The sequence below is a fragment of the Callorhinus ursinus genome, unplaced genomic scaffold (genome assembly GCF_003265705.2).
Source record: "Callorhinus ursinus isolate GAN/ISIS: 27379988/994484 unplaced genomic scaffold, GSC_fseal_2.0 scaffold1, whole genome shotgun sequence".
NCBI classification, from domain to species: Eukaryota; Metazoa; Chordata; class Mammalia; order Carnivora; family Otariidae; genus Callorhinus; species Callorhinus ursinus.
The window spans coordinates 108,555,208-108,568,698 of NW_027397063.1; positions in this window are offsets into that span (position 1 = coordinate 108,555,208).

A 13,491-nucleotide genomic window follows, 5' to 3' on the forward strand; every position below is an offset into this window, starting at 1 on the left:
GCATTGTTTAAGGATGTGGAGGGTGTGCTAGAAAGAAGAAACAAAGTACATTGTTTTACACAACAAGAAGTTGAGAACAGGCAAGATGGCCCCTGAGTGATCTCCTCAAGGGTTCAGGTCCAAAAATCTTAATGTCCAGGCTTTCATCCTCATGATCAGAAAGTAGCAGCTTTGTTCCAGTTCCCTCATTTTTCAGTGAAAAAAAAAACAAAAACAAAAAACTAATACACTGTGAGATCAAAGGGCTTGCCCTAGGTGGCGCAGCTGTTATATTCAGAACAAGAATAAGTCCTTTTAGTCCTAGGGCTGATTCCATCTGTCCTGCACCCGCCACTCTCTGGCTCTTACGTGGGCTTCCTTTGGAATGCTAGTAATGATGGCATAGAGGACCTCTCCATATCCTGAAGGGGACAGGTTTGGAAAGGGTTGGGTCACTGATGCGTAAGAACCTTCGCAGCATGGATACCAGGTGAGCAGGGCATTCTTCTCTCTCTTCCTTCTTTATAATCCTGTGTGACTCTATCATCTATAGAGTCAGTTCTCAGCTCCTTGGCACCAAAAGGCCAGAGCGTAAAGAAACCTTGGTGAAGAGAACAGTGGTCACAGTTATGATGACAGTGATGGTGAAGGTGGTAGGACATGTGGAGGAAAGAGAATCCAGTTTATTTTTTATTTTTTTATTTTTTTAAAGATTTTGTTTATTTATTTGACAGAGAGAGACACAGCGAGAGAGGGAACACAAGCAGGGGGGAGTGGGAGAGGGAGAAGCAGGTTTCCCGCTGAGCAGGGAGCCCCATGTGGGGCTCAATCCCAGGACCCTGGGACCATGACCTGAGCTGAAGGGAGACACTTAACGACTGAGGCACCCAGGTGCCCAAGCCCAATTTATTTTAAAATGTGGATGTTCTCGGTATCTATTTTCCTTAGCTTTGTGTCCCATGTCAAAGCACAGGGACAAATGCAAAGGTTTCATGTGACATCCTTTTACTACATCAACAGAGAAGAGAGCTCATAATTATCACAGAAAGTATATAGGTGGCCTAATACCTCAGCCACTCCCAAGCAGGTTCAGTAGCTCTGGTTTGACCCAGATGAGGACTGAATTCCTGTTATCAAAAGAACTGGGTCGCGCAGCTCACTAGGATGACCGCTGACTGAGAGTGGAGCGATGTCCTTAGTCAGAGCTCCACTGGAGGAAGCTGAGACACATCCTGCTATGTGTAATGGCAGATGGCCTCAGCATGCCTTCATGCTTGGTCAGATGTTATTAATCTGTGACCGGAGGAGCAGGTGGTAACTCGCGGGCACGCTTTTTCCTTCAGAAGTCACCTGAGCTACGGAGAAGGATGAATTGTCTCAACAATCCATCGTGCTTATTTTTAATAATTGTACTTTTTAAGCAAATGGAAATGAGGACCTGACATTTTATCTCCATTTTCCCGATGTCTATGAAAGACTCATGGGATATTTAAGTGAGTAATCACTCACTTAAATACTCACTGGACAAAAGTAATTCTAAAATAGAACATTAACTCCACATTTAAAGAAAAATTCATTAAACCTGAGTAGTTTATTACCATGAAATGCATTTGATTATATTTTATAGCATGAATAGGAGTTTCCCCAGTATAAAGCACTCAGCCAAATGTTTTACAGATTAAGGTGCATTAGGAATGTAAATTATTCTAAGCCAAAGACTATTTCCTTCCTGGTTCACTTCTCTGCAGCCCTAGGATGTCACCCTAGGCCTGAGGGATCAACACCACCATCGTGAGTCTTCCGGGAGGAAGGGTCCTAATAGGCCTCATCAGTCCACATGGATATATTTCTGTAAAGCAGTTAAAAATACCAGCATCACAAGTTAAAACCTTAAATTTATTACCTACAGTTATTAAAATGCCATGGTCAGAGGCTGTTCAGCATCCCCCAAATAGCTTTCCTTTCATATTATTATTTGTATTAGTGAAAGCCATTTAAAAAGGAAATCCCATTTCAATTTATCTTTGTGTTAGATTGTTGTTCCAGCCTAGGAAAAGAAAAAAGAAAAAAAAAAAAAACTAATCCCTCTAGAAATGAAAATTGCCTTCTTGTGTCCTGAACTAATTTAATCTAAATTGTTAACTCTGCAGAAGGTGCATTCAGAAGAGAGAAATCTCATCCCAAGGGCTAGAGGGGTAACAGGTTTATCTTACTTATGCATCTGGTGCCCTAATTCACGAGGACTCTGAAACTCTGGACTTCCCACTCAGCTCACAGTCAGCAGCAGCCCCCTTTTATTCAATCAATTCTGCAGTGGCAATGCAATAAGATAATAAGCTCAACCCAGTGGAATGTCCAAGATAAATTCAGAGCTACGGCATAAACCTTTAGCAATTGGAAAGGAGCAGCTGTTCAATATCATGGGAAACTGCCTGGGGTTGAAGTTTGGGACATAGGAAGAAGGGGACCTAGAAAGGCAACAACTTCACTTCACCCAACTTGCAAAGGGAAAATGTAGCATTCCAAAGCAAACAGCTCTGAATCCTAAGTGTGGAGTCTTGTTTTCCTATGTGCACGATGACCAAAAGCTGTTTATTTGTAGGTCTTAGGCTCACCTCAGCAAAAACAAACATGACTGTTACAGTTTTATATTTAGAGTAAAATGCTGAATGCTCTCTTAGATGAATCCACCCGAGGTCTGTTTCTCCATCTTGTATCAACAGAGAGCCCCCAGGTCGATGCCCGAGGTCACTTCTTTTCCACTCCGCATGTAAAGCAGCATTATATTTGGGATTCAGAAACCAGACCCTGACAGGAGTTTTAAACAGCATCAACATGTCTCCTGTTCTACAAGGAATTCCTTGCTCTCCCCCTTCCTCTTTAAACTTAGCCCCTGACACAAACAGTTAGAAAACCCCACTGAACCAGATTGTGGAAAATATTTTCATCGTAATTTGCTTTCTAATTTCAGTTGAGTTGAAGGAGACATGGAAGTCATTGTTAAAATTTTCCCCAAGCCTAGACCTTGAATGAAGCGTCCCAGGCAAGTTTCTTCCTGCCTGAATATTTGTTTCATAGCCCTTGAGAAACTTCTGTCCAAGTAAAGCTGTTCAACAGGTTCATGTCTGGGAGCTTGGGTAAACTCCACGCACTTAGCCGCAATTACAGCACCTACTAAAAATAATTACAGAGACACGCAAAGCCGGAGTGTGAAGGAGAGCATTTGGGATATTTCTGCCCTCCTGTAAGCAAGATAAACAACGTATCATTGTGGTTGATGAAGTCAACAAAACTACTGAGGACTTGACTAACTCTGAAAGCAACTTGGATATTAAATAAGAAGATACTTGATGTGTTGCAGCCTCCAGGGTGGGTTCCACCCCCTCTTTATTTAAGAAAGTCTACATCCATCCATGAATTCAGTACAGTCAGGAATATAGGACAGTGTCTGGAATCATGTCTTCACTCTGGCTTATAATAAAGGTACTTTCAGCAGAAAACAAGGAGCTTAAGCACGCACCAGATGCGTCCCATGCTTCCGGGAGAGCAAATCACCTTCTCCTGATAACATAAGATCAGTGAGATTGTAAATACAATGTGATGTGACTGCTAAATACTAGGATTGTTGAAGCATCCGCCATTTGCCAGTTTTGCGATCTTGGACACGTAGAGCTCTGTTTTACAGTGTCCTTATCTGTGAAACGTGGACGATAACTTCTGAGATTATTATCAGGAGTAAAAAAGACACAAAGTGCTCAGCACAGTGTCTGGTTGGGAGGATGCTTTACTAAAGCTTACCTTCCCGTTCAAATCAGATAACCCTCCCTCCCTGTGGGATGCTAAAAAAGGATCCCTCCAAACAGTATCCATATCCTAATGCCTGGAACCTATCAATGTAAATTATTTGCCAAAAAGAGTCTTTGAAAATGTTTAGGGTTTTGAGAGGAGGCGATTTTCCTAGATTATCTGTGTGGGTCTTAAATCCAATCCCAACCCTCCATATAAGAGAGAGGCAGGAGAATACACAGGCAGAAGAGGAGGTGGCAATAGCCACACAGCAGAGATGGGAGTGATGTGGCCGTAAGCCAAGGAGAGCCGCTGGCCCCCAGCAGCAGGAAGAGGCAACGAGTGAGCCTTCCCTAAAGCCTCTGGAGGGAGCACGTTTCTGTGGACACCTGGATTTGGGGCTGGGAAACCGATTTCAGATTTTGGCCTCCAGAACTGCGAGAGAATAAACTTCTTTTGTTGTAAACAGCAAAATTTGTGGTGATTTGTTATAGAAGCTACAGGAAACTAATGACTTCCCTAGCTTCATCCGTGTCACACACTGTGGTAGCAGACATTGGCCACCCTCTTTTCAAAGCCCTTTGCTGTCTGCAGATACAGCCATCTTGTCTATGCTGTGAAATGTAGGGCACTTTGGTTGGAGCACCCAAATAAAAAGTGTTTGTTTTCCCTCTAATTGCATAGTTTTCACCTCAAGATAAAGAGGAAATCCTGGGTGGTTTGTGATCCACTACACCACCACTTATCAACACAAGTTAGGAGGCATTTTTGCAGCCTACACAACCTAATTCCAGCTGAAAGCCGACCATTTGTTTGCTGCTAAGCCCTCCATCGTGAGGGTAGTCCCAGCAGTGCTCCAAAGCATCTGGCTGGCTGTGGCAGGACCAGCTTAATCTGGGCAGAACATATAATTGGTATTTCTATGGTCATCGACAAAATTCACTGAAATGATTTTAAGAAATACAGCTGATGGTTTTTAGTGGTACATGGACACAGAGTTAAAGAGCATCATTTCAATTCTCTTTCAATCCTATTTACATATGGAGAAAATCTAATAGCATTTATATTGATTATGACCTCCTAGTTATTACAAGGTTTCTTTTTTAACCATTTTTGATAATCATACAAATTTTCATTTTTAAACAAATGTACTTAAGTAAACATAGTGAATCAATTTAAACAAATGTATTAAACAAATGACACTATGGGTAGTCATAGTAAAGATAGTCTTCCAAGGCTTAAAGTTTGGGGCACACTACCCTAAAAAGACAGGAACTTCCATGAAGTCCCTGAAAGACTACATGCAACCCCAAAGTTTCCCAGACCATGTACCAACTCACAACAAAACCTTAACCACAGGCCTGTCTAGTCCCAAACTGCTCTCAGGTAATTTCAGTAGATTCTGCCTGAGAATCCCAAAGTATAGTTGAAGGCCTCTGTTCACCTGGAAAGCACCCTGGGCATTCATATGATCCTGCTGAATCAGGCTCTGGCACATCTGAACTGCACTGTCTACCCACTCCCTCAACTGTCTCTATAATAGTCAGGAGAGTCACAGATATATAGATAGATAGATAGGTAGATATGTCATATCTCTATCTCTATCTCTACTTCCTAAATTAAGCAATTGCCCTATATGATCTTACTATCCCTTATCTTTCCAGAAATAGAAAAGTAATTAGCTTCTACATTTGTCATCCGGAAAAATTGTGTGGCTGAAGGGACTTGTGTTCGAATGGTCATTTTAAAAGAAAAATGCAGTATAGTCATCTTAAATAATTCAGGAGTCATGTAATTATAGTAATTTTTACATAGAAAACAAAACAGAAACCACTTAGATAATTTTGATTGAGTCATACTTCCACTTTCCACTCTGGCTAGTGGAAAATGATCCCTAGAATACGTTTCCACCTATGGATGGTAACAAAACTATGCTACATTACCTTCAATGCACAGAAAAAGAAAATTACTTCCAGTCTTTTGGGTACTTACATTATACACATGTGCAGGGAAAATGTTGCTCCCTTAACTTCTCCATAAAGATTTAGCCTCCCTCCTGAGTCCCACCCACAAAGTGGCAGAGAGAATAGCCAGTCCAATAATTAGTCCAATAGAGTAATCCCAAGCCAAATCCATCATTGAGACATCAACTGAGGCCACACAGTCTTGTTCTGATAAAGGCCATTCTTTATCCTTATTCCTTCCCTCCTCAAGTTGGTGGTGGGTATGTGACAATGACCGATAAGCTATTAGAGCAGCAGGTGAAGGGGGTGGCATACATGTATTTGTGTTTCTTGTGTAATTCTCCTCATCGCTGAGCCTTCTAACTACTCATTGAATAGTAGAGATTAGTCCATTACTGATCTACCTCTTCATCCAACTAGGGTTCCATAAACTTCTTTAGTTGACTCTTGGTGATGGTCTGGGCAACCTGAAATCTGGCCCAGGGAGTTTGCACTATAGGCCTTGGTTAGAGGACCACTTCACTCTGAACAATGATCATTCTCCAGACTCAGACACCACATTGTCTGTTTCTAGATCACTGATTCCTATCTGAGACCTTGGGTAAGCTATTTAATATCCTTGTATCCGGGTTTCCACATCTATAAAATGGGGAAGGGCTAATAATAACAGCATCTACCTCTCAGAGTTGCTGTGAGGATGAATTAATGAAGATAAAATATTTTGACCAGTATCTGGCACATATGAGTGTTATATAAGTATTTATTACAAGTGCTATCATTGTTGTGCTAGGAAGGTATCCAGCCAGAGAGTCAGCTTACTTCTACATCGGCCATGCGAGCATGTGACAACCTCTAGATTCTATTGAGATCACGCACTAGCCAAAGGAAAACCCAGATCTTTGCTATGCTAGGCCATGGAGCTTTCTCAGTTGTGACCAGCTCTAGGTTAGTAGCACCAAGCTGTGAGGCAGTCTTCTCCTGGAATCCCAGAATGAATCAAGGAAAACTCTGCCCACATCATTCGCTTTGGCTTGCCTGATCACCATGCCCAGGCCAACGCCAGAGGAAGGAGCTAGAGCTCAGTCTCACCTCATCTCTCTTACCTCTCACTCTCTTCCTCTCCCAGCAATCCTCAAAATGCTATCAGATACTTGCCCCTCACTTTTCCCTCCTCCCTTCCTTCCCTTGCATCGTATCTTTCTCTTCCAGATTCCGCGTTTGTTGGCTATGGCACGTTGGTGGAAGAGTGGAGAACTTACTAACAATGAGACCTAAATTAAGAAGTGCTCTAAATTAAGAAGTGCTGTATCATACAAACTGCACTAGTTTATAAATTAAAATATAGCCAAACCAAATTCAAATAGTCAGTGATAAAAGGAAAAAAAGTAACAACAACTCTATTGGCCTGAGGTCTGGAATTCAGAGAAGTAGCAGGAATCCAGGATATTTCAGCCCATGGAAGAGATTTCCTGAAGAGATCTCTCCAGGCCTACTTCCAGTGATTTTTGGGGAGAAGGAAACATTTTAACTAGAAAGAAAGTGCTGATTCTAGATAACGATAAATTAAGATTTTCTGGGAAAATTGGCTGTGAGATGCATCTTTCAAAACTATCATGAACAAAACAGGAAACACAGCACCTTAATGAGAAAAAACCTGGAGTCAGGATTCTTTACAGACATTTTCTGCAGGGAATGCCAATTTCTAGAGTTTATTATCAAGATGTATTTTTTTAAATGATACCAAAAAAATTAGCTGAAAAAGGAGAATCACTTAGCTCCTGGTAGTGTCCTCCTGTGGTCTAATAAGGTAGACCACACATACAGGTTTAAGACCTTCCTTCCTGTTCAACATTCTGCAATACCATGAAGAACGATGCTGTTCTGATACCAAAAAAAAAGTATTTTGGGACTTCTCTAAGACACTCCAACTAAAATATAAAAATAGAGAATATTCCATAGAATATATAAATCTAGAAATACAGACATCTCTAAGCTTCATAGCTGTAAATCACCATAAGAACCACCTGTCAAAAGCTGTGGTGTCTCCTTCTAAGCAGATGTCACTGCTAATGGTTTCAGGTATAGACTACTCTGTCTCTTCTATTAACACTGCAGCCACAAGTGTGTTGTACATTTAATTTTCAGAGGCTCTATGTGTGTGTCCACTCACAGGATGAAAAAGTTAAACAGGCACAAAGTCAGAAAGAAAACTTTTGTAACTCTAATTGTGTTGCCCATTTCTGTCTGCAAGGTCATTCATTAGCAGCAATTTTATGAAAGTGGCAGGCCTAACTCATTAAAGCTATTGGTGTTTTTAAAATGGAAATGGTTCATAACAGTTTAACAGAAAAAAAAAGCCCTGGGGTCACGCAGAAGTTTCTCCATTAAAAGAAAATTAACCCTGAATTTGTAGCACCAAGATTTAATAAGCAATGGTAATGCTTGCCCCAAATTTACAAGATCAAAAAAGTACCATATGGCTTGATTATATGCAGTAATTAGGTTAGAATTGGGAAGTAATGGAATCATAGAATTTTTAGGCCTGAAAGAGTTGTAACAGATCATTTCATCCAATCTCTTTAGTTTGTTCCTCCCAACCCTCGCCCCCATCCCTCTCTTCCCGCACACACATTTTTTTTTATTTTTTTTTAAAGATTTTATTTATTTATTTGAGAGGGAGAGAATGAGAGACAGAGAGCACAAGAGGGAAGAGGGTCAGAGGGAGAAGCAGACTCCCTGCTGAGCAGGGAGCCCGATGTGGGACTCGATCCCGGGGCTCCAGGATCATGACCTGAGCCGAAGGCAGTCGCTTAACCAACTGAGCCACCCAGGAGCCCTTCCCGCACACACATTTTACAGACAAAGCAACTGAGTCCCAGGGAAAAAAATCCTTCCTCTAGGTTACATATTTAAATATTATAACTCAAATCCAATATACTCATTTTAGCACAGAAAAAGACAAAAGAAATTCTAGTGTAAACAACAATCTAGAACAAAAGTTTGCATTCTATAAGATAAAGTGGCTAATAACCTTAATATATAAAGAACTTTGTACTAATCAATAAAATGTTTAACAGCCCAAAGGGAAAATAGAGAAAGCACATTCATAGATAATTGAGAAAATCATCCATAGGAATTCTTGATAAATGTTCAATCTTAATAGAAAGTAAAGAAGAAAAGTTCATGTTCACTTATCCGTTGATAAAAGATTTTTAAGTAGGTTAATATTCAGTATTGCTGAGGGTTACAGAGAGGGGTTCTTTTATATGCTGCTGGTACTGATGAAATTTGGTACAAACTTTCTGAACAGCAATTTAGTAATATATCAAAAGCCTTAAAAATATTTATGTCCCTTGACCTACTAATTCAACTTCTAACCATTTATCCTAAGGAATAATAGAGATGTACACTAATAATTATGTAAAATGTGGTGTTAGAGGAGTGAAGAGTTGAAATCATCGAAATGTCCAATAATAGGGATTGTGTAAATATATTTTTTACATTCTTTCAATTGAGCACAACCCAGGAATCATGTCATATGACAAAGTAAATTTCATGCCACAAAAAAGTTTATAAAAACATTAGATTATAGAAGAAGGTACAGTGTGATTTAATACATTGTCCTATCAATAAGAAATAAAATATAAAATATATGGGAAATAGATAACAAAATGTACAGCAGCAGCATTGTAAATATTTCTTCTTTGTTTTCCATAATTTTTCAAAATTTTACCAATTAGCATGCATTACATAAAGACAGAATCCAAACAATTTAAATGCCAACAAAGCATCTATTAAGAGAAATCTGACTTATTTATCAATCTGGAAGTAGAATATTATAATCTCCAGGGACCCTTCCAAGGATATCATTCTATAGTCGAAATCTGAGCCTTCAGAAAACCACACTCTGGCTTTTTCGCAACGGGTTTGCCGCCAGAACACAGGTGTCATGAAAACCACCGCTCAACCTAAACCAAAATGGGAAAGGAAAAGACTCACATCAACATCGTCGTCATTGGACACGTAGATTCGGGCAAGTCTACCACTACTGGTCATCTGATCTACAAATGTGGTGGGATTGACAAAAGAACTATCGAAAAATTTGAGAAGGAGGCTGCTGAGATGGGAAAGGGCTCCTTCAAGTATGCCCGGGTCTTGGATAAACTGAAAGCTGAACGTGAATGTGGTATCACCATTGATATCTCCCTGTGGAAATTCAAGACCAGCAAGTATTACATGACCATCATTGATGCCCCAGGACACAGAGACTTTATCAAAAACATGATTACAGGCACATCTCAGGCTGACTGTGCTGTCCTGATTGTTGCTGCTGGTGTTGGTGAATTTGAAGCCGGTATCTCCAAGAATGGGCAGACCTGTGAGCATGCCCTTCTGGCTTACACACTGGGTGTAAAACAACTAATTGTTGGTGTTAACAAGATGGATTCCACTGAGCCACCCTACAGCCAGAAGAGATACGAGGAAATCGTTAAGGAAGTAAGCACCTACATTAAGAAAAATGGCTACAACCCCGACACAGTAGCATTTGTGCCAATTTCTGGTTGGAATGGTGACAACATGCTGGAGCCAAGTGCTAACATGCCTTGGTTCAAGGGATGGAAAGTCACCCGTAAAGATGGGAATGCCAGTGGAACCACACTGCTTGAAGCTCTGGATTGCATCCTGCCACCAACTCATTCAACTGACAAGCCCTTGCGTCTGCCTCTCCAGGACGTCTACAAAATTGGTGGTATTGGTACTGTCCCTGTGGGCCGAGTTGAGACTGGTGTTCTTAAACCTGGGATGGTGGTCACCTTTGCTCCAGTCAATGTTACAACTGAAGTAAAGTCTGTTGAAATGCACCATGAAGCTTTGAGTGAGGCTCTTCCTGGGGACAATGTGGGCTTCAATGTCAAGAACGTATCTGTCAAAGATGTTCATCGTGGCAATGTGGCTGGTGACAGCAAAAATGACCCACCAATGGAAGCAGGTGGCTTCACGGCTCAGGTGATTATCCTGAACCATCCAGGCCAAATCAGTGCTGGATATGCACCTGTGCTAGATTGTCACATGGCTCACATTGCTTGCAAGTTTGCTGAGCTGAAGGAGAAAATAGACCGTCGGTCTGGAAAAAAGCTGGAAGATGGTCCCAAGTTCTTGAAATCTGGTGATGCTGCCATTGTTGATATGGTTCCTGGCAAGCCTATGTGTGTTGAGAGCTTCTCTGACTATCCTCCTCTGGGCCGTTTTGCTGTTCGTGACATGAGACAGACGGTTGCTGTGGGTGTCATCAAAGCAGTGGACAAGAAGGCAGCTGGAGCTGGCAAGGTCACCAAGTCTGCCCAGAAAGCTCAGAAGGCTAAATGAATATTATCCCCAATACCTGCCTCCCCAGTCTTAATCAGTGGTGGAAGAACAGTCTCAGAACTGTTTGTGTCAATTGGCCATCTAAGTTCAATAGTAAAAGACTGGTTAATGATAACAATGCATCGTAAAACCTTCAGAAGGAAAGGAGAATGTTTTGTGGACCATGTTTTTTTTTTTTTGTGTGTGTGTGTGTGTAGCAGTTTTAAGTTATTAGTTTTTAAAATCAGTACTTTTTAATGGAAACAACTTGACCAAAAATCTGTCAGAGAATTTTGAGACCCATTAAAACAAAAGTTTAATGAGAAAAAAAAAAGAAAGAAAACCACACTCTGTTGATACTGCTTCAATGAGAATAAGACAAATGATCTCGCACGCATGCACACATGCACACGCACGCACACAGAATTATTTTCATACTGCATTTAACCTTTTGGCAGTGTGAGGGGTGAGGAGAAGGACCCAGTGTCCCTTTAAATCTTAAGCATCACTTTGTAACTTCCATCACTGAAATAAGGTCACTGGTTTAAATGCCTTTAGCACCTGATTAATTAGTAATCAGGACAGAGTAGATAGTTTTTCTGCTTCAGAGCCAGTAATTATCATTCCTGACACAGAATTCGACTTTTGGTAGGCAGCAAGCACACTGCTGTCATCATTCTACTCTGCTTCACACTCCAAATTCATTTTAAGGTTCTGTCTGGAAAAAAAGAAAGAATCCTTGTGAAGATTTTACCCAAAGCAGCCTCTTGCTGGAGTCATTTTTTTTCCCTTTCTATCAGATCCCTATATTATACAGGTGATATAATTGATTACTTGCTAGAAGTAAAGAAATTGTAGAACACTAGTATGTAACTCAGGGTGATATTAAACATCTTTGAAACTCATATCATGACTATTAAAACAAAAAAAAGGGAGGGGATGAAAAGAGTACTGTATTATAAGAAAGATTCCTAAAGTACTATGGAAAAATTAGAAAATCTGGCTTTCCCGTTTTTAATTTTGAATGTTGTAACTACAGTCAAACACGTGTACATCTAAGGCCTCTTAATTAAGGAACCATTTGGGGAAACACCAGTAATGAATGGCTAGTATCAAAAAGACAAGAAATAATCAGTGTTGGTGAGTATGTGAAGAAAAGGGACACTTCACGCACTGTTTGGGGAATGTAAATTGGTGCAGCCACTATTAAAAACAGTATAGAGGTTCCTCAAACAATTAAAAATAGAAACAACACACAATTCAGTAATTCCACTACAGGGTAATTACTCAAAGAAAAAGAAAACACTAATTTGAAAAGATACATGCACCCTTACATTCATTGCAGTAGTATTTACTACTATTATGGAAGCAACCTAAGTATATATCAATAAATGAATGAATAGAGAAGATGTGATTCTCTCTCTCTCTCTCCCTCTCTCTCTCTCACACACACACACACACACACATAATGGGATGTTACTCAGCCATTAAAAAAGAAGAAGAAAATCTTGCTATTCATGGTAACATGGATGATGGATCTAGAGGGTATTATGCTAAGTGAGATAAGTCAGGCAGAGAAAGACAAATACCATACGATTTCATTTATACATGGAATCTAAAAAACAAAACAAAACAAACAAACAAACAAACAGAAACAGACTCATAAATACAGAGAACAGACTGGTGGTAGCCAGAGGGGAAGGAGGAGGGTGGATAGCAGAATAGGTGAAGGGGATTAAGAGGTACAAATTTTCAGTTATAAATAAATAACTCACAGAGATGAAAAGTACACCATAGGAAATATGGGCAACAATATTGTAATACCTTTGCATGGTGACAGATGGTGACACACTTATCATGGTGAACACTGAAGAATGTATAGAATTGTCAAATCACTGTGTTGTATACCTAAAACTCATATAAAATTGTATGTCAACTGTACTTCAAGAATAACTGAATAAATAAACAAATAAATAAATACACCTGTAATAAGTCAGTTGCCATCACATTTGGAGTGCAGGTAACCAAACTACCAACTATAAGTCCATTTTCCCATTCTCAATGTTGGGTGCTGAAAAACACAAATGAAAAAACAAACAAAAAACTAAGATAAACACAACAACAACAACAAATCTTAAAATCCCTGTCCATGAAAGGGTGGTCACAGCTGACACAGCCATATAGCCACAAACTAACAAAGAAACAGACAAATACAGTGCACCCTATGGCATGGGTGGTCCTTAATCTGTGGTGAACCTTCAGAGTTGCATTCTAACTACAATGCCGTACCTTTTGTGCTCCACTGACATTTGCTGCCTTCAAATTGGAATCTTAGGATATGGGGAGCCAGGCTTCAGAGGCATTTTTTTAAAGTAGTGTAAGTAATTTAGGATTCTATGATCCAAAATTTCCTTTA